At 39.4% G+C, this 25,600-nt stretch overlaps 1 protein-coding gene across 5 annotated transcripts in view; it reads left to right on the top strand.

Moving 5' to 3' along the window:
- The window catches only part of RHBDD1 (rhomboid domain containing 1), a 146,452-nt gene that overhangs the window by 16,390 nt on the left and 104,462 nt on the right, over positions 1-25,600 (top strand). For 2 of the 5 annotated variants that reach the window (XR_006885907.1, XM_046644952.1), the window contains exon 1: positions 11,334-11,460. The exons of 1 other annotated variant lie outside the window; for it this stretch is intronic. The gene's annotated coding sequence lies outside the window, so the exon portion shown is untranslated. Of the gene's footprint in view, positions 1-11,333; positions 11,461-25,600 lie in introns of those variants that run through there. 2 more of the 5 variants (XM_046644950.1, XM_046644949.1) reach the window with 2 other exon arrangements.

The raw sequence follows: 25,600 nt of genomic DNA, 5'->3' as shown, positions 1-25,600 counted from the left end.
ACAGAAAAAGAAAAATCCAAATTATGTCAAGTGGAGCTCTCTGTGATTATAGGCGATATAAAAATTCCCCTCACCCCATGCTGTGTCCCATGGCTTCTATTTTTCCTAGTTCAATTGTAGTAAATTGTGTAGAACCTTAGCCATCATTCTGCAAATTTTTCAACTGTGTCTTTTGTCCCAGGCTCCATTCACCCGAGATCTCTCTGCCTCCAGTTCCTTCCAGTCGCCACCCAGGACTGCCACATGCTGGTGGACAGGTTGACCCATTGACCTTTAACTGCAATTCGTTCTCTTCTAAGTGTTCCCTCGACAGCCCTTCATTTTAAACATGTATATCTAATTGTGGATGGAAAGGCCTTTTTGAAAGGATTTTAATTATTAGCAAGCAGTGGTGGAGATACAGCTGTGTGTCTGTGGGTGTGGATGCACTAAAAAGAAGGTGCTAAAATCACTTGTGGACTACGGGCAGACGGGAAAGTTGGCCAAAGTGCCAGCATCATCTATGACTGCTCTCATCTCGGCCTCTTTTCTCATATTTTGAGTCAACTTCTTTTTTGAAAATTTTTTCCTAGTAAGAACATTCATAGTTCTTCCTTTTCTGAGACTGCGTTATCTAAATTAGTTTTTCATAAAGCACAAATACAGTATTCATGATACATTCTGCCAGATTTAAGGAGATGTGGTTTGGGAAGGCTCCTATGAGGTCTCAAATGGCACACAGAAAATATGATTTGGCAGTTTGGAGTAAAATTATTCATTGTTGTCATGGAAGCATCAGAATTTTAGTTGATATAAAAACAGAAGTGGCATTTTCAGATGTAAAAGAAAAAAAGCTGTTAAAGGAATGATTATTAAAATAAACTGCTTATTTAGGATTTATTATTTGAAAGAAACAGGAAATCTCAAACGATAGGCTACTATTATTCTGTAAACCTAAGAACAATGGGACATCTGTAAACCCAATTTAATTTTTAGATAATAATCATAATGCATTAAAACAAGATTAAGGAAGATTTATCCAAAATACTCAACAGAAAAAAAACACTTCTTAAAATAGAAAAATGTGTAAAATTGAAAGAGAGTCATTCAAAATAATTTTTTTTGGAGAGATGTAATTAAAATTGAGTGAGAGCACATTGAATAGTGTTGATCTTGGGAAAGCAAGGAGAGAGGATGTTTGAAAGGGGAGATGAAGACAGATGTGGTCCTCAAGGCTTCCCAGAGATGAAGAGATTTGGAAGCAGCTCTTGGGGAAGATGTGGACGTGGTACACTTTTCCTCATTTGAGTACCTTGTATTCACAGATGAGACTCCCTTTACATCCATTTGTTGTCGTTGTTGTTGTTGCTAGTGTTACTTTTCTGGTGGGCTCTGGGTGCATCTCAGTGAGAGGAGAGACCTTTCCGGAGACTGAGACATTGGTGGTGGCCATTATTGTGACCTAGTCCAGGCGTGCTGACACTCAAAATAATTCCAAAAGGATAGTGAATGCTTGTTATTTTCCTTTTTTATAGTTTCGATAAATAATGAAACAATGACAACTTTAAACATGTACCTGAAGAAACCAAAAATTACCTCTTTTTTTTTTATTGAATTAATGATAGGTTACAATCTTGTGACATTTCAGTTGTACATTAATGTTTGTGATTTGTGTTGTAGGTGCACGACTTCAACTTTCTGCCCACCCCCCACCCCACCTTTCCCCTGGTATCCACTAAACTGTTCTTAGTCCATAATTTTAAATTCCTCATATGAGTGGAGTCATACACAGATTATCCTTCTCTTGCTGGCTTATTTCACTTAACATAATTCCCTCAAGGTCCATCCATGTTATTGCAAATGGAATGATTTTGTTCTGTTTTACAGCTGAGTAGTAGTCCATTGTATATATGTACCACATCTTCTTTATCCATTCATCTGTTGATGGGCACTTAGGTTGCTTCCATGTCTTGGCTATTATAAATAATGCTGCAATGAACATTGGGGTGCAGAGGACTTTTGGGATTGCTGACTTCAAGCTCTTTGGATAAATACCCAGTAGTGGGATGGCTGGATCGTATGGTAGTTCTATTTTTAATTTTTTGAGGAACCTCCATACTGTTTTCCATAGTGGCTGCACCAGTTTGCATTCCCACCTGCAGTGTATGACGGTTCCTTTTTCTCCACAACCTCTCCAACATTTGTTACTATTAGTTTTAGATATTTTTGTCATTCTAATGGGTGTAAGGTGATATCTTAGTGTAGTTTTGATTTGCATTTCCCTGATGATCAGCGATGATGAGCATCTTTTCATGTGCCTATTGGTCATCAGTATATCTTCTTTGGAGAAATGTCTGTTCATGTCTCCAGCCCATTTTTTGATTGGGTTTTTTGATGTTTTGTTGTTGAGTTGTGAGAGTTCTTTATATATTATGGATATTAAGCCTTTGTCAGATATATGACTTGCAAATATTTTTTCCCAGTTAGTGGGTTGTTTTTTTGTTTCAATCCTGTTTTCATTTGCCTTGAAGAAGCTCTTTAGTCTGATGAAGTCCCATTTGTTTATTCTTTCTATTGTTTCCCTTCTCTGAGAAGGCATGGTGTCCGAAAAGATCCTTTCAATACTGATGCCAAAGAATGTACTGCCTACATTTTCTTGCAGAAGCCTTATGGTTTCAGGTCTCACCTTTAGGTCTTTGATCCATTTTGAGTTTATTTTGGTGAATGGTGAAAAAGAATGGTCAATTTTCATTCTTTTACATGTGGCATTCCAGTTTTCCCAGCACCATTTGTTGAAAAGACTTTCTTTTCTCCATTGTATGCCCTCAGCTCCTTTGTCAAAGATAAGCTGTCCATAGATGTGTGGCAAAAATTACCTCTTATATAGATGATGCTGCATCCAATGACACACAGCACTAGATAGTTAATATTCAGAAGTAGAAATAATGGATTAGAAAGAAGGTTGGAAGCGTTAATCCCTCCTCCTGGTAGCTACGTGAGCTTCGATAAGTTGCTTAGATTCTCTGACCCTCTGTTTCCTCATTTTCAAAATGGAGATGGAGTGCCTAGCCCATACCAGCAGACCTTCAACAAATGGTAGCTAATAGTTATAATAACAGTTAACATGTGCTGAGTGTTTGTGCTGAGCCAGACACTTTGATAAGAGCTCTAAATGCATTATCTTCCTTAAGAAGTAGAGATCAGAGTGGTGGTAATAGTGAGATCTTATAGGATGTTAGAGGAGTGAGGAAACAATTTTACAATTTACTAAGATAATATTGAGTTGTAAGAGAATAAAATCTGTATCTGAAGGTCTTAGCAGAAGTAGAGGGCCAAGCGTTGTGTTGAAGTTCAAGGTATTCTGAGGTGGTCAAGCTAACACCCTTCCCTTCCCTAGATGCTTTGCGAGGTGCTCAGCCTCCAGTTCTCCCACTGATGCACTGTCATTTCCGGTTATGAGATAACTATGGTCTGCAACCATTGCCAGAGGCTCCTAAGAGTCTGAGCCCCAAGAGAGAGCCTTTGACTGACAGATTCCCACGTTATATTCCTGCTCTCTAGTGGTACTGGGGCAGGGAGAAGGAAACTATGCTTTATTCATCTTCTATGGAGGGAGAGAATTTCTTCTTAGGAAAAAAGGCAACGCATAAGGAGGGAATGAGGTTTCATAGTTTAATGCCCCAATTAAGAAAAAAAATAATCTGTTTATGGTATGATTGGAAATCAGGGAGTGGCTGATTTAGGGGCAGGAGTTTAAGCATTAAATTATAAGCGTTAAAATACCTGTAGAGTAACATGAATTATTTTAGTGTTACCACAGCTCTTCCCAGCTCCATTAGATTAACTCCATTAGAGTTGATAAGTGAAAATTGAGTTGCAATTATAATAATGTCCATAATAATGTCAGGATAATTAACCATCACAGGTCCACTGAAGTGCATTGCTTCTATTTGTAGTTTTAGTAATATCTTATTTCTGCTGGGACTTTTCTCACTAGTTGTGGAATGAACTCAATCACGATGGATTCTTAATTCTACATCCTTCTTTTAAACCAATGAAAAACCATTTGAGTTCTAAAGCAAGACATTTCCATATAAAGACTCAAAGACAAAATCATTATAAGAATTTCTAAGACATGTTAATTGATTGCACTTTTATTATTAATGGTGTTTTTTTCAAGTAGGATTTAATATTGTCTGTATTTTACATCCATTATCTACAGCTAACCTTTCCCATTATTCTCCTAAATAAATTCTCCATTCTCTTTAGTCCAGTGTCTATGCTATAATGCTCATACACCAAGAATATTGGACATCATGGCATACCCTTTTTACTCACTATTGATCAAAGTAATATCCTGCTCAAATGCTACATAAAACATAAATCACCCTAATCATTCCTCACAATATTGTTCTCACTTTACTGAGCTTTTGTTTTGTTTTGTTTTTGGCCTGGAATGCTCCATTCCATTCATCTCAGTAGGTTCAATCCCACTTACACATCAAGGATACTATTCAAATGTCAGCTCCACAATGTGTTTTCTCATCTCTCCAGTTCCTGTCAATAGTCTCTTTCTTTAAAGTCCCAAATTAATTTAACTAAACCTCACTTAGAGCACTTAGCTCTTTCCTTCTGGTTTCATTGAAATGTATGTAGATCCCTTGGCTCCTTTATAAGACTAGAAGTCTCTAGAGAATGGCATCCATGTCTGATTGGTATCCCCCATCTCAAGAATAATGCCTTGAACATAGCATGTGATGGGTAGGCCCCAGGTAGGCCTGCCATGCTCACTTTTTACTGGGCCTTGTAGATAACTGACCACACATGTCCACAGAGTGGTTATCTTTTCTCTTTAAACAGCTTTGTTGAGGTAGAATTTACATACCATAAAATTCACCCATTGTCTGTTTATGGTGCGTCCATGTGATTTTTAATAAATTTATAGAGTTGGACAACCATCATCACAATCCATTTTTTGAACATTTCCATCATCCAAAAAAGTTCCCTCATGTCAATTTACAGTTAACCTGATTCCCATTTCCTTCATCCATGTTGTAGGAAGAATCAGTAGTTTGGGTCTTTTTTATTGCTTTATCCATTCGAAAGCTGATAAGCATTTGGATTGGTTGCAGTTTTTTGCTGTTATGAATAATACTGCTATGGAAGTTGCATATGAGTCTTTTGTGGTCATATGTTTCATTTCTCTTGGGTAGATTCTAAGAGTGGAGTTGCTGGGTTGTATCATAAGTGTACATTTGTTTGTTTGTGCTGAGGAAGATTCACCCTGAGTTAACATCTGTGCCAGTGTTCCTCTATTTTGTATGTGGGTCGTTGCCACATCATAGCTGACAAGTGGTGTAGGTCGACTCCCAGGATCCAAACCCATGAACACAGGCCACCAAACGTAACCACCACGCCACAGGGCCAGCCCCGGGTACGTATATGTTTAACTTTTTAAAAAACTACTACTTTCCAAAGTGGCCACACCATTAATACATTCCCACTAGCAATGTTTGAGGATTCCAGCTTCTCCACATTGTTGCCATAACTGTCTTTTTTGTTATAGTCACTCCAGGGGCTTGTGGTAGTATCTCATTGTGGTTTCAATTGGCATCTTCCTAATGACTAAAGATGCTGAGAATTTTTTAATATGTTTATTAGTTATTCATATGTCTTCTTTGTTGAAGTATCTATTCAAATCTTTTGCTCATTTTCCAAATGAATGGTTTATCTTCTTCTTGAGTTGTATGAGTACTTTAAATATTCAAGAGACAAACTCTTTATCAGATATAAAATTTACAAATATCTTCTAATCTATTACTTGATTTTAATTTTCTTCATGATGTCTTTTAAACAGCAATTTTTTTTTTTTATTTTGAGGAGGTCCATTTTATCAATTTTTTCTTTTGTGGGTCATGCTTTTGGTGTCATAGCTAAGAAGTCTTTGCCTAAACTAAGCTCACAAATATTTTCTCTTATGTTTTCTTTTGGAAGTTTTTATAGTTTTAACCATTACATTTATGCCTATGTTCCATTTGGAGTTAATTGTTGTACATTGTGTGAGGTAAGCATCCAAGTTCACAGTCTTTTTTCATATAGACGTCTAATTTTCCCAGCATTATTTGCTGAAAAGACTGTCTTTTGCCTTGACAATTTTGTTGAAAATTAACTGACCATATAAGGGCTTATTTAAATTCCATTTCATTGATCTCTATGTCTATTCTTACACCACTAACACACTGTCTTGATTTCTGTAAATTTATAGTACATTTTGACATTGGGTGATGTAATTCTTCCAATTTTATTATTCTTTTTCAAAATTTTGTAGCTATTCTAGATCTTTTATTCTAAATTCTAAGGATCAGCTTACGTGTTTCCACAAACAAAATTCTGCTAATATTTTAAGAGAGATTGTGTTGAATCCATAGATCAATTTCAGAACTGCCATCTTAACAGCATTGAGCCTTCCAGTCCATGAACATGGAATGTTGATTTCTCTCAGCCATTTTAAGTAGCTTTCAGTGTACAAGTCTCGCACTTACTTTGTTACATTTATTCCTAAGTGTTTTGTTCTTTGTGATGCTATTTGGAATAAAATTGTCATCTTAATTCTACTTTCAGACCTAATTTGTAGTATCTAGAAATACTTTTTTTATCTTGATGTTGTATCCTAAGACTGTGCTAAGCTCATTTATCAATTCTAGCAGCGTCTGTGTGTGTGTGGTTTTTTCAAGATTCTCTACATACAGGATCAGGTTGTCTGTGAATAAAGACACTTTTACTTCTCCCTATTCAATCTGATACCTTTTACTTGTCCCCTGACTGCACTGGCTAAAACCTCCAGAATTTTAAGTAAAAGTGGTGAGAACAGACATCCTTGCCTTATTCTTGATCTGAGGGGGAAAACATTCATTAGTTTTACCCTTACGTATGATGCTAGCCATAGGTTTTTTATAGATGCCCTTTATTAGGTTGAGGAAGTTCCCTTCTGTTCCTACTTTTTTGAGAGTTTTTATCATACATGTGTTGAATTTTGTTAAATGCTTTTCTGTATCTGTATATTGAGATGATCATATGGTTTTTGTCCTTTACTCTATCAATATGGTGTTTTACATTAATTGATTATTTTGATGTTGAAACAAACTTGCATTCATGGTATATAATCCTTCATATGTATTGCTGAATTTGGTTTGCTATCACTTTGTGGAACTTTTGTAAATTCTTAGTGGATATTTTTCTGTAGCTTTCTTTTCTTGTAACTTATTTATCTGAATTTGGTAATAACATCTTCTTCATAGAATGAGTTGAGAAGTGGTCTCTATTTCAGAGTCCACGCATGACTGTATCATTTCTTCCTTAAATATTTGACTGAATTCACCAGTGAATCCATCTGAGCATGGGCTTTTCTTTGTGGGAAGATTTTAGAGTATTAATTTAATTTCTTTACTTGTTATAGGTGTGTTATGCACTGAACTGTATTTGGAAATAGGATCATTGCAGATGTAATTAGTCATGATGTGGTCATATTGGGGTAGGCTGGTCTCTTAATCCTCTATGATCAGTGTCCTAAGAAGAAGAGGAGACACGCACATGAGGGGAGAATGCCATGAGATGATGGAGGTAGAGACTGAGTGATGCAGCTGCAAGTGAAGGAACACCAAGGATTGTGAAACCATTGGGAGCTAGAGTCAAGGAAGGATTCTCCCCTAGAGGTTTAAGAGAGAGCATGGTCCTGCCAACACCTTGATCTCAGACTTCTGGCTTCCAGAAGCGTGAGACATGAATTTCTGTTGTTTGAGCCATCCTGTTTGTGGTACTTTGTTATGGTAGCCCTAGGAAATGAATACAAACTCTGCTCAGATTTTCTATTTTCTTGATTCAGTTTTGGCAATTTGTGTCTTTCTAGGCATTTGTCCAATTTATCTACATTGTCTAATTTGTTGGCGTAAAGTTATTCACAGCCTCTTTTAATTTTGGTTGAGTGGGTAGTGATGTACTGCTTTCACTCCTAATTTTGGTAATTTGTGTCTTCTCTCCTTTTTTGATGAGCCTAATAATGGTTTGTCAATTTTACTGATCTTTTTAAAGAACCAACTTTATTTTCATTGGTTCTCAGATTCTCTCTTATCTATTTCCTTGGCTTCCAATGTGATCATTATTTCCTCTCTTTTGCTTGCTGTAGCTTTAAGTTGCTCTTATTTTTCTAGCTTTTAAGGTGGAAGCCGAGGTTATTGCAAATCTTTTCCTTTTCTAATATAGGTGTTTAACGCAGTAACTAACCTTCAGATCACTATTTTAGCTGCATCCAATAAATTTCAATGTTTTCATTTTCATTCAGTTCAAAATATTTGCTAATTTCCTTTGTTACTTCTTCTTTAGCTCAGGAGTAACTTAATTTCCAAATATTTGAGGATTTTCCAAATTTCTTTCTATTGCCTATTCCTAATTTTGTTTCATTGTAAACAGAGAATATAATTTGCATGATCCCAATCCTTTTAAATGTATTGAGACTTGTTTTATGAGCTAGCATATGGACTATCCTGGAGAACATACTTCTTAAAAAGAATATAAATTCTGCTGTCATTAAGTACAGTGGTAATACACATATTGGTTAGGTTGACAGTGTTGTTCAAGGTTCATATATCCTTAGTGGTTGTCTGTCCAGTCATTCTACCAATTATTGAGAGTAGGATAGTGAAACGTCAGACTATTATCATTTGTCTGTTTCTCCATTCAAGTCTATCAGTTTTTCTTCATTTATTTAGGGCTCTCTTGTTGGGTGCACGTACATTTTTAACTGTTATTTTTTTGATGTATTGACCCTGTTATCACTATGAAATGTCTGTCTCTAGAAATACTTGTCTTAAAGTCTATTTTGTCTGTCACTATTGCCATTCAAATCTCTTAAGGTTACTGTTAGCATGGTCTATCACTAAGTATTGTTGTCCTTATTATTATAATACATAATGCAATTTTGTACTACTTTCATCATTCTTAAATTGTTCTTACATTGTTTAATTTGCAAGCTTTTTCATAACAGGAAAACTGTAAATTCTTTGATCAGCTTTATCTATCTTTTGCCATAGTGTTGGGTATGCATTAAAACCAACTAGACACCAAAACAAGCTCCTCTTTAAAAAAAATAATCCTGTTGTGTTATTTGCTCATGGTGTTGTTGCCTGATGTTCTCTCACTTTCAGGCCAGATTTTGAAAGCTGAGAATGATACTCATCTGCCTTCCTGCCAGTTCCAATCCTAGATTTATGAACTGTACAAAGGTTTTTACAACTCCTCTGTTTGTGAGAACCACATTTTAGGAACACTCATTCAAGGTAGATGGCTTAATCTCAGGTATTGTTGCTCTTCTGCAAACCTTTTATAAAATTAGAAAACTCTTTAGACCATTAGATAGGTCTCGAATATTATGCACAATGCGCATAATTTTGCATTTTCCCACGATTAAGATACATGAATACTTTTGAGCGTTTAGTGATCATTATCGTACAAGGTAATGTAACAATTGCATAACTTTTATGTTAAAGGACTTCTTCTGGCATTGATTCTTTGGTATTTCTAAGCCTTGCCTCAGTGAAAGGATGCTGCTGCCTCATATGTTAATGTTTAAGATACACACTTGTTATCCAAGTGTTCTGTTTGTCAATTTAAATGGGACTTGAGTATGATACAACATGCAGATTTCAATAGGAATTTTAAAAAGTTCCAGTCTGCTCAACCATATAGGACAAAAAGGGTCATTTTTAAAAGGTAGAATTTTTCTTTCCTCAAATGTCTATGAAATTATTCACTGATCTTTTAATTTGGATATAATTACCTAAGTATATTATTAATCCCTATATATGACATTTTTATGAAATTACTATATTGAGACTTCTTGATTTGTGGCTCCCCTAAAATCACCCCTGTATTTGATGTATTAAGATAAGCACAAGAAAAATGATGCAATTATAGAAAAGTGTAAAGGGTGTTAGAGAATAGAAGATAGGATCAGTATTAATGGAATTGATACAAATGATCATGGATCAGAAGGATAAATGGGGATCTCTTCTTTTTGAGAAATTAGATTTATTTTTTCTAGGGAAATACATAAAATACCTCTACAGATAATTCACCTTCCCTCCCCTCCGCCTATTCAGTTGACTTTGTTTCCAGGAATGCAGTTTCTCACTGTCAGCCAAGCTTTCTGATCAGCATATTGTTTTCAGAAGAAAGGGATAACTTGTAAGGCTCAAGGAACAGACACTTGCAATTTGTTGAGAATCTTCCTTGTGACTGGAAAGCCTGTTATATACCCTGCACCCAAGCCAAATTTTCATTTAAATTTCAAACTCCAAAATAAACATTTCCACGACGTGTTCTTGTCATACACAATCACAAAAGATAATCAAAACTCTTCTCATTTAGGCAGTTTTTGATTTAAGTAGACTAGCTAAACACAGCTGCTACAACTTCCAAGAAATACAGAACAGCATAAAACCACCTGCATTTGGAATCCTGCTCGGAAAAGCCCTATCTTCCCCCAGGTTATTAGAAAATTTCATACCAAATAGGAAGAGAGCGTTCTCATATTGTAGGAAATAAATGCAGCATTACAGCATTTAACTTAATCTGACTCCTACAACTAAACATGAAACTTGTTCCAGAGTAGAAGAAGAACCCATAATCAAAATGGCATACATTAATCGAAATACTGAACACCTAAAGCCCTTAAACGGACAAACTAAGAAACGCAGTCATAAAGCTAAGCTCTGGGGAGTGAAAAGCCCACCCATAACCTTGTTTTGCCGGCCCACCACGTAACTGTGGGTCCCGCCCCTGAGACGGACAGCTTTCACACCGTGGATAACTCATGAAGGCGGGCCTTTCTGTCCCTCCCACCATCACTTCGTAGGCTGGGTCCCACTCCTCCACGCGGCCGCACGAACTTGCAGCAGAGCTGAGCCCAGGACAGTTTCTCATCCGCGACAGGGGTCCACTCGCCGCTTCTCCCCACGTCCCAGTGCCTAGAAAGTAGGCCGTTCCTCGGCTTTACGCGTGGTAGGCGGCCGACAGTTATTTATGGCAGGAAGGAATATTATTATCCACGCTTCCCTCGGAACTCCGAGAAGCAGTCCAGGGTACCAGCCCTCCAACCTTCCGCTCTACTGCCATCCTTTCCCCCGCTGCGCCCTCGGAGCCTCCTGCAGGCCACCCCTGCCGCACGCGGCCTGCAATACCAGCCCGCGGGAAAAACAGCGCGGCTGCGCGCAACGGAGCATGCGCGGCGGCCGGCCCCCTCGCTTTACGGCCCTCCCCTTCTCCACCCGGACCGCGAGAGCCGCGTCGCGAGATCGCCCACGCGCCCCCGCCCCCTCCCGGCCATGCAAGCGGCGGAGACTAGGAGGGGCCAGGATTGGGCGCCCGTGCGTGATGACGCACGTGCGGGCGAAGGCGTGGGGAAGACGCAGGCGGGCCGTAGAGAGCGTGAGTTTCCGCGTCTGTTTGGCCCGCTCGGGTCGTCGGTTGTGCGCGGCTTGTCTCAACTTCCCCCAGCGCCACGGCGCCGGCGGCGGAGTGGGGGCTGCGGGACGGCTGTGTGCGCCTCCCCGGGGGCCCGGGCGGGGGCGGGGCTGGAGCTGGAGCCTCGCATCCTGGGCACCCCGGCCTAGTCCGAGAGCCGGGAGAGCGCTTCCTGGGACGACTCTGCTAGGGGTCCCTTCATCTTCCCCGTCCCTGCTTGAGGCCGACGGCGCCGGGAAAGAGCTGCCGAGGCGCTCGGGGGGCGGGGTTGGCTCTGTGAAAGCTTTAAAGGAGTGCTTTTGTGAGCGGGAAGTTTAAAGCGACGTTAAATCAGCAACAGCCTGCAGTTTCAGGTGCTCTTGCAACAGTAACTTTCTGTTTCTCTGAACAAGTGTGTAGCAAACACAACCCTAACCTAAGTGGCTGTATTTCTCTTAATACAGGACAGGAAATCCACCTGAGTGAATTTATCCCCTCTCTGTCCAGACCTTAAGAACCTCTGCAAGAAACAGATCACACACTTATTTATTTTTCCAAACCAAGCACAAACTGATTTGAAGACTCAGGGTTACTAGCAAAATGGGTCATGAATTGCATAGTCATGATTTACTCATCGGGACATGTAGCTTCCTTTGCAGGATGCTCAGTGACAGGTGGACGTAGCTTTTTTTTTTTTAGTTTCTGGAATTGCTTTTTAAAAGTCTGTCTAATGTCTCACATTTATATGTCGTCTTTTGCTGGTTCTAATAAACTTTAAAGGCTTCTGATTTGCTGCTGGGATAGTAGGGGCTAGGAAAGCAAGTAGTCTTAAGAATAGCGTGGCATTAAGTTCCTAAATTGTCCCAGCCCTATTAGCATCCGCATCACCTGGAAACTTACAGGAAATGCACATTTTGGTGACTTACCCCAGACTTACTGAAGCAGAAATCTGTTTTAACAAGCCTTCCAGTTGATCCCGATGCACCTGGATCATAAGCTTGGGAATTGTCGGCGTAGTGATAGAGAACAGCCCTTGTGGAGTCACAGAATAGAATTTGAGTCCAGGCGACGTCTTTCCGAGGTGTAGGACCTTGGATAAGTTACTTAAAGGTTACTTCGTAGTAACCTGTAAGTTGTCAGTAATTACTTAAGCTGTAAGTATTCACTGTGAAAATGCAGGAAGAGTGTTTAACATCAGCACACATAGAAACACAAAGATGAAATGTTATTTAATAATTTGTTGGAACTACATAAAATATGAGTTGTGTGGGAAGGATTCCTCATTGGGTTTAATGTGAGTGGTTGTGCACGAATATTGTGACTACTACCTAGAGGGCATTTTACTTATTTCTGGATTCCCAGTTACATTCTATATCTTCACGCTTCTTGGATGCAGAATATCCAGTTAAAAGTGACAGCAGTGTGTAGTGACATACCAACGCTGTTGTGGCTGTAGTATTTTTAAGAATTGCCTTAGTAATTGTGTTAAAGAGTAGTTTTTAATTCTTTGGCCTTCTGGTCTTTTCAGCTTAATTATTCCTTCTTTTGACCTAGAATTTAGTAAAGAAGGTAGGGTAGATAACTGACCAGAGGTAAGCCTTAGTCTTAGAGCTGAGAAGTATTATGGAGCAGTGACTTGCAAGCAAAAGACAAGGCCGAAGATGTTTCTGTCCTTATCTTGCTTTCCCTTGTGTCATACAGATCCACCATAGCAGAGAAGCCTCATCATATCCACTCTCCATACCTCTGTTTTCTGCAGGCATTACAGCAGTTAGGTTAGGTGTGCCCCCTGTCTGCTGCTTTTTCAGATTGTCACTTGTGTTTACTTACAACTTTTCCCTTCCCTTTTCTGCGAGCCAGTGTAGTGGGAGAAAGAACATAAATATTCAGGATTTGAAGCAGCTACCCTAAAACCTGGCCTCATTCCGGTGTTGAAAAGGGTCAGTGCTACACTGTGTTCTAAACAACGTGTCTCTTTGAGTAGAGTGCGCTGTTCCTGAGCCACACCGTGGCTCCTGGAAATTGAGGGTGAGCGTGTTTTCAGATGAACATGAGTCTTTTTGGATATCAGCTTCTATAAATAATTTTGTCATTGCTACCATTGAATTGACACTGTCCCATCATGAAGATTTCAGTTTTCAAAAGCCCCAAACGTTTTACGCGTTCTCTGTGTCTGAGAGGCAGCTCTGGTGGGGTGGTTTTGGGTCAGGCAGACCCTGCTTTGAACCCTGTCTCTGCTACTTACTGATTGTGGCCATTAGACAAGTTAACACCCTCCAGCCTTCACTTCCTCTTCTATAAAGTGGGAGTCATGTGTGTGCCTGCTTCAGGACACTGAATTAAAGTGCAGAAGATGGCCACCATGTGTTAGGCATAGAGGCTGAATAAATGTTGATGTTGGACAGGGGAGAAAAGGTAGTTATCACCTCAAACCCAACTTCATCTCATTCATTTCCTCGTATTTTTATAAATGACGTGATTTTGTTATTATCTAACTGCACTGCTTTTCTTTTTAAACGATGAAAGATTCTGAAGAGTCAGAGCTTTCACATTATTGTGAATGAGAGAAAGCAAACACTTGGAGAAAGTTAAAACTCTAAACTCAGTAGAAAAACACTATGTTCAAGTTTATCACCAGAACAGAGTAATTTCCATAAAATTGTTTCGGGTGTTTATTGAAAGGGCAACGTGAAGGGATAATTAGTATTTACGTATCTTCAGTGAGTTAATGGGGACAGTCAGCTATAGAAGGGGACGCTGTGTTACAGGAGATGAGACCTCACTGAAAACATGCACCAGAGTATAAGAAAATACTATTGGCTCTGAAATAGTTATTAGTTTTCAATATGGATACTTAATGGTAGCAAAGTGATAAGTTTTCTGTTCCATTTGTTAAAAAGTGGGAACAAAACTCATGTGTTTTTGTGCGTATATATTACATAGGAATATATGAGAGTGGAAAATACTCGAAAGGAGTCATACTAGGTCATAATTTTGTATACTTGGCAATGTATTGTAATATGGGGATGGGGACAAATAATCGATCTATTTATGTAAAGTTAGATGTGCGCATGTATATGTAAACATTCTTTTAAAAAAATGGAAACGCTGCTTTAAAAAGATAGATTTCTTTTTATGCTGGGGTTATATAGTATCTAAGTGGTGGTTCTCAGGTTTTATTAGCAGGGAATCCTCTTTAGTAGAATCTTAACCTATAAAGCTCAGGAGCTGAAAGTTCTTAAGAGAAGAGAGGTTCAAGGGCCCAGTGCAAAGTTCTTAAGAGAAGAGAGGTGCAACAGCCCAGTGCTCGTCTTGAGCCTCTCGCAGCGACATTCTGAGGCGTATTCTTGGATCCTAGGAGTCCAGGGTCCTGAGTGTCAAACGTCATCCATGGGATGGAAATCCTCAGGAGATGAGCTGTCCTTAAAAAGTCACGGCCTCGAGGATTCTTCTGAGTGGGATTCACAAACTTGTTTTAAGACAACTCCCAGGGTTTTCAGCAGTGTCAAACGTATGTGTAGCTTCTCATGCAGAAGAATGAGTGATTATTTAAAAAAAAAAAAGAAAATTCAGCCGTCAATCTGACCCGTCTTTTACAAAAATAGAGAGGAGTCTATGCACATTTTTTGAGAAATCATTTTTTTTTAATCCCTCTAGGCTGTGACAGCTGTATCACTGTTAAAGCTATTTAATATTTTAACTGGCTGTTGTTTAGCATTACAAATGACTCAAGGAAAAAGAAACAAGGAGTCAATGGAACTATACTACTCCTGTTTACCGTCCCTCCATTTTTTGTTGTATCAAAGCAGCTGGTTTGCATTTATATGGCAAAGGATTTTTCCTAAAGAGTTAATTTTTAGTTAATAGTGAGCTTTCATAAGAAAAATAATTTCAAATGCTGTGTAGTAGTAATATCACATTGTCTTTTTTCACACATTGAGGAGGGTTTCCTGGTGACAGCTGGAGTGTGGGGGAGGGGGAGTCACCCTCAATCAACCAGCTGCTCTGTGCAACATCATGATGGTGATATTTCAAAGCCCATGGATCATTTTGGCTGTATTCAGAAAAGAAAATGTATCAAATTTCTGGGAAGCAGTAGATAGTGTGCAAGAGCCCTTTGGGATCTAGATGATAGCCAGCTAACAATGTGGGTATTCAGGTTTGCATGTCGGTGTTATTTACCATCGTTTCTTGGACATTGTTACATGCACATCATAATTATAAAGCAATAAAGTCTAGTTCCATAGGGGGAAAGGCTCATTACTTTATGGAGAGGAAGGGAGAACAGAAAACAAACTTTGGGAGTATGCTACGTGCTTTCACATAATATGCTATTTCATTTATTCTTTGCAATGACTTCGGGAAGTAAGTGGAATTTTCCTCAACCATGGATAAAGAACAGAAGCTCAGCAGGATTGATTGTATGGTTTGCCCAAGGCCACATACTAGTAAGCAATGGCGTCCATATTTGACCCCAAATCTGGCTTCAGCTCCAGGAATGTTGTTATTACACCAACAGCTGTTTCTCCATGGTGTTAACTTGCTTATGCATTTTTAATCCAAAGGCACAATATCAGGATGGTTATGAATGAAATTTATATACATATTACAGTGATTTCAATTTTATATAAATAATTTATGGGGGTGTATGTGTGTGTTGGCAGCTATTTCCAATTTTGGATTTTTTTTCCTTGAGGAAAGTCTCTGGGGCAATACTGTGAAAGAAATTTTGCTACATTTTTTATGTTACACATACCAGCAATTTGCAGTTATCTGTGTTGTAATGGCTCAGTTATGATTCTGAGTTTGAACAAATGTAGGAATAAATACTGTGCTCACTGCCCATGTAGTCCCTTCCTTTGTACCTAAGTGTTCAAGATTTCCTCTTTTCTTTCAAGGTACATTAATTCTGTATTAATAAGGGATCTGTTAGCTTTCTAAATTTACAGCTTGTAGCTGTTATGTCCACCAAATGATGACTTAAAACAAATCCTTTTGGGGCTGGCCCAGTGGTGTAGTGGTTAAGTTCATGTGCTCCACTTCAGCAGCCCAGAGTTCGCAGGTTCAGATCCCAGGCGCAGACTGATGCGCCTCTTATCAAGCCACACTGTGGCAGCATCCCACATAAAACAGAGGAAGATTGGCAGAGATGTTAGGTCGGTGACAGTCTTCCTCAAGCAAAAAAAGGGAGGGTTGGCAACAGTTGTTAGCTCAGGGCCAATGTTCCTCACAAAAACAAAACAAAACAAACAGCAAATCCTTTTATTTTTGTGGCATGGCTCCACTGCTTTCGACTATGAGTTTCATGGGTCATTTCATCTCTCTTGGCTGTTGCTCACAGGATAATGCCTGCCCCAGTATTTTCTTTCTTTCTCTTTCCCCTGCACACCCCATATAAAACTTTAAAACTTATTTTTGCTATTTTCTAAACACTCCTTGCACATTTATATACAATCCTATTATAGTTCTTTATCACACTGTATTGTCGCTGCTGTGTCTGCTTCTGTCTCTAGGCTATTGACCTTAAACAAATAGGTAGCCACTTGTTGCCCCAGGAAAAATGGGTTTATTCAAGGGCTGGCTCTGTGGATGAGTGGTTGGGTTCGCACACTCTGCTTTGGCGGTCCATGGTTTCACTGGTTTGGATCCTGGGCACAGACCTGGCACTGCTCATCAAGCCATGCTGAGGCGGCATCCCACATAGCACAACCAGAAAAACCTGCAACTAAAATATACAACTATGAACTGGGGGGCTTTGGGGAGAAAAAGGAGAAGAAGAAGAAGAAAGAATTTATTCAGGACTGGCAAAGAATTACGATTTGGGGTCTGCAACCATGGTGAGCCATGTGCAAGTCCCCCCAGCAAAAGGGCGGAGAAACTCTTTTATAGAGAAGAGGAGGAAGTTGGGAGGGCTATTGTAAACAAAGATTTCAGGTAGTGTGGCTTTTCATTGGCTGAATTGTGACAGTCTCTCATTGGCTGAGCTTCTTGCTGGTCAATAAGAGGAAGTCTTTCTTCTTCTTGTTGGACTCTGCAGAGCTGTCATAGGGCATGAGAGCTCCCCATTTTGGTGTCCCAACTCCAGTTTAATGAGATTTCTGTTTATTAATTTTCATGAGGCTACGGTTGCCTGAAAGGAGAATGCTTCCCCCTTAGGAGATGTTCATACGTTTATTAAAGGAAGGAATACAGACAATGAGAAATAAAATTATATGCTTAATGATTTTATTGATAAAATTTTACATTCATTGGTTTTTGTCTCTGGGTTCACAATTATAGAAATGTGATATTTTATGTCTTTTAATGAATTGCATTATGTTGAAAACTGAAGGAGTGAGCCAGCCCTGATGGCCTAGTGGTTAAAGTTCGGCGCACTCTGCTTTACAGTGGCCCAGGTTTGGTTCCTGCTCACGGAACCACATCATTTGTCTGTCAGTAGCCATGCAGTGGTGGCAGCTCACATACAAGAACTAAAAAAACTTACAACTAGAATGTACAACTATGTACTGGGGCTTTGGGGAGGGGAAAACAAAGAAAGATTGAGCAACAGATGCTAGCTCAGGGAGCATCTTTCCCAGCAAAAAATAAAAAAATAAAGATGAAGAGGTAAATCTTTTCACAGAAGAGCATGGAGGATACTTCCGCGTTCCTTCTGGAAGGCTATCAGATGGAAGAAGGCTCTTCTTCACTTTTTTTAAAATATTTCTTTCTTTTTTTTTTTTGAGTGGATGAATCTAAATGATTCATTTCCTAAAGTTCTAGTCAGAAGTTTTCCTCCAGTGATAACATTTTATTAGGTGTGTAGACTAATCTTAATTAAGAACAAAGGCAGGGAGTACAATGTTTTGAAAATCACTTCAATAATTAGAAGTATTCTTTAAAAGCATGAACCTTGTGTAAATAGAAAACAAATTTTAGACCCTCAATTTTTCCTTTTGAAGTAACATCCTTCATCCAGTGTCTAAGTGTATATACTAAGTATGTGCCTTTGAGAGGACTTTGCCATATTTGTGCAGAAGGCACTCTTGTGTTCACATCCTTAGCTCCGTGCATTCTTCTTTCTTTAGGAATAGTGTGCCCGTAGCTGACCTTTGAGATAGTGTTTACACACCCTCCATGTTTTGGTTCTCCTATGGGCTAGAGGGTAGTACTAGCAGAAGATGAGAATTGATGATGCTTGAACTAAACTAGGATCTGCTTGCCAGCCCTTGGCAAATTCCCTGGTATTTTGGGTAGGGTGGGTTCTTTGACTACAACCAACAGAAACTAAGTTAAGTAAGTTATCCAGGTAACTAATCAAGAACAAGAAATTTATTGGAAATCTATGGATAGGCTCAGAGAATCAACAGAAAAACCAACCAAACTACCATTCCTTGGTGAAAGACAGTAGCTAGGGAAGCTCTCGAGATTTTGCTAGGCTTGGTATAGCTAGAAAATTCTTTAAGTTAATTCTCTGAGTATGAGCTCCAAAAGTTGTTGGTCTTAGTGTCACTGCACAAGTTTTTGTTTGTTTGTTTGTTTTGGTGAGGAGGATTGTCCCTGGGCTAACATCTGTGCCAGTGTTTCTCTATTTTGTATGTAGGATGGCACCACAGCGTGGCTTGGTGAGCGTTATGAAGGTCCGCACCCAGGATCCAAACCCGCAAACCCCGGGCTGCGGAAGTGGAGCATGTGAACTTAACAACTACACCACTGGGCTACACCACCGGGCTGGCTCCTTTGCACAAGTTTGAGATTCCAGGGAGAGAGTTATTATTCTAACTATGGTCACCGTCACCTTTGAATCAGGGTAGGAAATGGCACCCTTGAATGCTTGTCCCCCCAGGACCACATCGAAAGGGTGTGGGAGGTGGATTCCTGTTAACTGAAAGAATGAGGTATTGATGCTGGGCAGGCAAAAAGCCCCAAGCTGTCCCCACCACCTGGTAATTAGTGGACGTCCCTTGTGCTTTGTGGGAACATAAACAACATGTCTGAAGTCTGGCATGCTTTTCCTCCTCTTGACTAGTTCTCGTGTTGGGAGGATTTCAGTGACATAAATCACTAACAATTCTTACACAAGTTAACTTACATGGGGAGATGGTTATCACTTTTTCATTGATTTTAGGTAGATAAACAAAGAAATCTTGTGTGGAGCAAACATGAGAATGGAATTACTTAAATCTTCTTGAAGGGAGTGGTGGTGGCCTGCTGGCATTGCTGCTCCCCGTGAGCCTCCTAGTCTAAGGACCTGTGTCTGAAGGGCTGTCACTTGGAGAACTTTAATGAGCCCTCATTACACTGAAACTTGTAGTCTACGAGAGAAGAAACTGGCTTATGATTGATACTGGAAATCATAAGTGGTGATGGATCAGAATTGGAGTTGACACTAATTCACCTCACTCTGGAGCAAAAGTCAAGATTATATACAAAATCCAGTAGTTTCATTTTTCATGTGTAAGGATAATCTAATCATTTCTCTTAAGGCTGTAGCACTTTAAAAAGGAGGGAAAAATAAAATTTTTGCCATCTGACATGTTGAGATTGCTTTTATCCTAAAATGGAGGCTCATTAAATTCTCAAATTATCAGATAATGTTGACAGAAACTCTGGTTTGAGATTTTATTATAAAATTTATTTTAATTAAAAAGTCGTTCCTATGTTCATGTGCCTCCTGCATACCCCATCATATTGTTTTAAAAATGTATGTGTGCTTGAATCACATGATGCAGTTTAAAAATGTATGCTTATAGATGGGGCTGGCTTGGTGGTGTAGTAGTTGGGTTCATGCACTCCGCTTCGGCGGCCTAGGGTTCAAGGGTTCAGATCCTGGGTACAGACCTACACATCACTTGTCAAGCCATTCTGTGGTGGCATCTCACATACAAAATAGAGAGAGATTGGCACAGATGTTAGTTCATTGACAATCTTCCTTAAACAAAAAGAGAAAGATTGGCAATAGATGTTAGGTCAGGGTCAATCTTCCTCACCAAAAAAAAAATAAAATAAAAATGTAGGCTCATAGACAGCCCAGAAAAATGTTAATGGTTGCTAAGTTATAAAAATGCTTTAAAGCTATTTTAAATTTTTAATCTTAGTCCTTATTTTAAATTAATTGTTTATATAGATAAAAACTATCTCCCAATTTATGATTTTGTGTAATCTCATTTAATTCTCACAAAACCAAATGAGCCTGCATTATCTTCTTTTATAGGTGAGAAAGTGGTGGTTAAATAACTTTCCTAAGGTCACATAGGTAGTGTATCGTAGAGTTCTTATCAAAGACCATGCCCTTAACTACTGTCCTATACTACGTATGTTAATGTTGCTAGCCCTGTATATCATTTTGACAGGAAGCATTGGGACATTTCTTTTCCCAGAACCTATCTGTTTACTCCCACTTCCCTGACAACTTCTTTGTGTTCAGAAACTGTTCAGATGTGTTGTATTCTTCATCATCTTGTGCTTCTGTTTGCTGTGAACGTGGCAACAGCTCCTATATTGCAGCAGTGTGCCCTGCGAAGCCTTTTGTCCTTTATGTCTTAGAGCAGCCCGACAGCCTTTCATGTTGAATTCAGCAAAATTGCTTTTCATTTAACAAAGCTGAGTGTTGCTTTCCAGGTGAAAAATAATTAAATGCTTTTAAAGATGTATTTGATTAACAGGAAGCTGATCTGTGTAAATTCATTATAATTGTAATGATGTCATAGCCTTGTCTTTTGTTATTAACCAGGTAATTGACCAGGAGTTTGGAAGCTTATTGTAACTGACAGTTAGTGGTTTGACCTTGGATGCTGTCTAGAAGGGAAACATGCACAATGCATGTAAATGCAGTTGGTTCATTGAGCTGCATGTGTTGTTGGAGCATCTGATTTGGGGTTCTTATTTTTTACTCTTCTGTTACTTCTTTGCTGAAATTGGTATACTCGAAGTGAGTGTTATACCAATTTCTCATACTAAAAGCATGCAGCCAAACACACATGTTGTCTGTGTCCATGAATAATTATATCAGACATGAAACCTCGGCACGTTGAAGACATATAGTCAAGTAAAAAAATGCCAAAATTAAATGAATCTTGTTTTTAAATCCCATATGAAGGAGAGTTAAACAACTTTTGGTAGAGAAGTCATAAGGGAAAAAATAGGGGCGTATTTGATAGGTTAAGAGAGAATTTGTCCCCTCTTATTCTGATTTGTTCAAGACAGTTCAGAGCACATGGTATTTTAAATATTTGGGGATAAGAGCCTCTAATGTTGGTGAGTTTGGTTACACGATGGGATTGTGGGAGTGAAACGTGGAGGGGAAGGGGGATAATAATGGTAACAAACAGCAGTTCCTGGGTGTAGGCTGTCTTCCCTCCCACACGCTTTGTGCTAGTGGTATAGTCAGCCCTGCTAGAATGTGACATAGGCATTCCTAAAATCACCATACTGTGCAAAATCATGTGATAAAAACCACAGAGCTTATGGGGCAGATAGTGTGAGGAGCAAAACACTCAAAAACTTTGTCAGTGGCACATTTTAAAAAAAACGATCGGAACCTAATAAAAAGGTAGCAGCTTTACACATGTTAAATGGTTAAGAAATACATAAGTACTACAATGAATATGGCACTTTACCTTCAAAAAGTGCACTTTGCTTGTGGAAGTGGTTGTCAGAAGGATTGCAGCTTGTGAATTATTGTTGAGTGGTGGAAGGAGGGTTATCCAGAATTGGGCAGCAAGTCGTACGTGCAGATGTGGACGGGTGTGTCTCATAATGTATTCTGTGAACTGTGGTCGCTGGTCGATGTTTTCAGGGTACAGATGGGTACATTTTATGAATTTCTATGCACTTGTTTCAGCTGGGTGCAGGTTTCTGCATTCACATAGTGCTTCTTGCTGATGAAATTGCACATAATCACATGTGAAATTTGCATTATGCTTAAGTTGTTCCCTGGTAGATTAATTGCATTTAAACAAATTTGCTTTTTTCTGAACAAGCACTGTAGCAGGACTGACCAATTAACTTATACTTCCTTGATATATTTCATGTCTCTGTGCTAACAGCATATACATGCTGTTTCTTCTCTCTAAAACACCTTTCCTTCTTTTACCCACTATCTATCTTTCAAAGCCCAGTGTGGATGAGGAAGCTCCCCTAAGGTATTCTCCAAATTGGATTGACTTAACATTTTCGCTGTTGGCACATATTTGTACATTATTTGCCCATTTCCAAAAAGCGTCAGGTTTAGATGACATAAGACACAAGTTAGTAGTGAAGGAGGGGGGACAACCAAATGGCTGAGTAACTCTCAACAGAACAAAGCATATCCATTTATTAGGTGAAATTAAGGTTTTCTTTTTGGCTCGGATGGGATTTTGCACAGGGAACAGTAAGTCTGAATGGGGTTTTACGACAAGGTGAAGATGATTCCTATGTAGCAGAGACCTAAAAGGCCTCTAATAGTATGAAGATGCATTTCTGCAAAAGTCTTTCTTCAAAGGCAAAGTGATAGGTTCTGACCTTGCAGCTTTTGGAGATTTGGGAAGACACAGGGCTAAGAGTTGGGACAGTGGTCCTTTATGCCAGTAATTCTTAAAAGGTGGAAAAGATGTTTTTGTGTCCCTGGGCTTCCCTCTCAGGTTAAACCTTACCCTGCAGGATAGGATCTGGGGGTGAAAGAATGCCAAGCAGGGCACCCTTTACATCCTGCCCTCCACCTCTTCCCCTTTTCAGTCCTTGCCAGCCAGTTGGAGAAAGCATGGGGGCTTTTGTTCCTCAACTTCTTGCTTTGTATCGAATATATTCCAAAATGAGGAAAATGTCATTGGATTATTGTTACTTTTTGGGGGTTTTTTTTGAGGAAGATTAGCCCTGAGCTAACATCCGCCGCCAACCTCCTCTTTTTGCTGAGGAAGATTGGCCCTGAGCTAACATCTGTGCCCATCTTCCTCTACTTTATATGTGGGACGCCTACCACAGCATGGCTTGATAAGCCCTGCGTAGATCCACACCTGGAATCCAAACTGCCAAGCCTTGGGCTGCCAAAGCACAGTGTGCGAACTTAACCGCTGTGCCACGGGGCTGGCCCCTACATTTTTGTTTTTAACTTGACTTTATAAACTGATTTGTTGTTGTTCTTTTTAGCTGTGACTGTGATAACAATTACCAGAAGAAGTTGGGTATTTGAAGGTGAGGTTGTGATGCTGTCAGGGCCCTGCCCACATGCCAGGTCCTTAGTGCATTCTGACAGACTTCTAGCCTCCAGCACCTGCAGTTCTTTGCCTGAGTGCCTTCTCTGGCCCTTGATGCCCACTTTGCCTGCTGTGCCAAGTCACAAGTGACAGGGAGTTGAGGCAGACCCCTAACACTTTGAGGGATAGAACTGGGGTATATCCGTATTTGCTCCCAGAGTTCCCAGTAAGCTTAAGCTCCCATAAGTCACCTATAGTGATAGCTTGATTGCCATTTTTGGCTGCATTGCCTTTCCTCTCTTGTGTCCCCACTCCCCTACCAGTGTATTGGTCACCTCTCAAATAAATTACTTGCACAGAAACCTTTGTCTCAGAGTCTGCTTCTGGGAGAAGTCCAAACTAAAACAGTAATACACGATAATACCAACAACAAATTCATCAATAATATGCTAATTGAGTCCTCATACCAACGCATTTTACAGATGGGGAAACTGAGACATGGAGTGATGGAGTCATTTGCCCAAGGTAACTAACAAAACTAATAGACCAGCCAAGTGTTCTGATTCAAGTCAGCCATCTTAACCATCACTCGGCACTGGAATTTCTGTCTCTCTTTTGTGGTTTCACATCAAAACTACTGAAAGGATTTCCACTAAACCGGGCAGTTATATTTGGAATGGTCAGACGTAAAATATAAGCTATGGGTTGTGTGCGAAATTCACTTTGGTGACCTCTGGTGGTGAGAGTGCCCCATGTGACTTCCCATCTGTGGAGAAGGACATACTTATTAAGTACCTTGGACAGAGAAAGCTGGGGATGAAATTTGAACATCCCCAGAAAGTCTCAAGGGCTGAATCTCTGTTGAGCTACAATTTACATGTGCAACTCTGTCAAGCATGCTTCAGAAATGGGTAGCAGGACGGTTAGGTGATTTTCTTGGCAAGCGCTGTGGAGACCAGTAGTAGATAACATGGAACTAATTTGTCTTCACAGGATTGTGAGAATTAAATGAAACAAATTATGCATAACTATTTTGTGAACTATAAATAATTGCATAAATATTAGTTATTATTGGGGAAGGTATGTAAATGTTATAAGACCTTGACTCCTAGGCTGAAAAGCTTGAAGTTGATCAGATGATGGTGATGATAAAGATTTAATATCAGCTAATGCTTATATAGTGCTTATTATGTTTCAGGCATTGTTCTACATGTTTTGTGTATATTAATTCATCAACAACTCCATGCAGGAGGTCTTGTTATTATTTAGTGTATGTTTTATAAATGAGGAAACGTAGGCATAGATTGATTGAGAACTTGCCTAAGGTCATACAATTCTAAGCAATTGAGTCAGGATTTGAACCCAGGCCATTGTATTCCATTCTATTAACCATGACACTATTCAGTCCTAGGATGATGAAGTATAGAAAGCCGTTATAGGTAAGAAGACACAATGGATTGGGGGCAGGGGATAACATGATGAAATTGAATTTTAAGCAAACTGAGTCAGATATTGTATAAGGGGCTTGGGTGAAGTGTTTCAGGTGATAAGGCCCTGACCTTTGGAAGGGTCTGTCACCACATAGCATTTGCCCTTATTAATGGTTGCTTATTTGTCTGGAACATTCTGTTACTTCTTATGTCGTTTTCGTGGTCTTAAATTCTAACTCCTCAGAAGTCAGGTTTTCTGCCTTCCGTATGATTGGCATTGATGCTTCAGGCAGGTTATTATAAAAGACAGTTGGACGTTGTCCCACTAAGGTATGGGAAATTGTGTATTTGTTTTCATTTGGAGAGATGGTATATGAAGGGAAAAAGGAAGGAGGAGCTCTTGTTTCTTAAAACTTTCTGTCTGGTAGCTTAAAATAAGAAAGATTTAGCCAGTTATCATTAGGGAGATCATCTAATGGTAGAATAGGGCCAGATGAGCCAATTTCTTATGCGGTTGTAGTGATGAAATGTTTGAGGTTG

Source organism: Equus quagga, chromosome 17 (assembly GCF_021613505.1).
Source record: "Equus quagga isolate Etosha38 chromosome 17, UCLA_HA_Equagga_1.0, whole genome shotgun sequence".
Taxonomy (NCBI): Eukaryota; Metazoa; Chordata; class Mammalia; order Perissodactyla; family Equidae; genus Equus; species Equus quagga.
Note: the sequence above shows the minus strand (reverse complement) of the source record. Positions and strands in the feature narration are given on the sequence as shown.